Source organism: Egretta garzetta, unplaced genomic scaffold (genome assembly GCF_000687185.1).
Source record: "Egretta garzetta isolate BGI_Z169 unplaced genomic scaffold, ASM68718v1 scaffold678, whole genome shotgun sequence".
NCBI classification, from domain to species: Eukaryota; Metazoa; Chordata; class Aves; order Pelecaniformes; family Ardeidae; genus Egretta; species Egretta garzetta.
This window is the reverse complement of record NW_009260409.1, coordinates 73,650-74,287: the sequence shown is the minus strand read 5'-3', so window position 1 is coordinate 74,287 and position 638 is coordinate 73,650.

The following is a 638-nucleotide window of genomic DNA, read 5'->3' as shown; positions in this document are numbered from 1 at the left end:
GCGTGAGCTGCTGCAGGTACGGAGCTGCCAGCATCCAGGCAGCTGCCGAATGTGGCCCTGCAAGGGCTTGGCTGCACTGTTGCTACAGCTTTTGGGTGAAGTCCTGGAGGGTTTGGGTTTTTAACTGCTTTCAACCACTGCAGCTCTCAGCTTCCACCCCGAGGCAGCTGTGCTGTTCAGCGTGTCAAGAAAGCTTCCAGCTGCCCTTGGAGAGGACCGGTGAGCTCCAGGGGCTGGAAGAGGCTTCACAGCAGGGCTGCGAGCAGCTGATGAGGGCAGAGAGGACCCAGACAGGTCGGGTGCGGGGTGGGCTGCCTCCCGTCTGCTGCCATCCCCACCGGATTGGAGGTTTGGAGCGCAGCATCCAAGGGGATAGGAGCTGAGAAGCCAAATTCTAAGCGTGACTGCCATGACGTCCACAGCTGGCACCACTGGGTGGTACCGGCACCTCCTGCTCTGCCAAAACCCTGCATCCAGGTTCCCTCAAAGCTGGGGAACGTGCTCCCAGCCCCGTTCCGCCTTTCCCCCTCGCTGCACCGGCTCTGGCTGCTCCCCGGGCTCTGGGGGGCTCGAGCTGGCTGGAAGGGGAGTGCGAGAAGCTGCACATGTCCCAACATCGGGCTGCGGCAGGAGGAGGT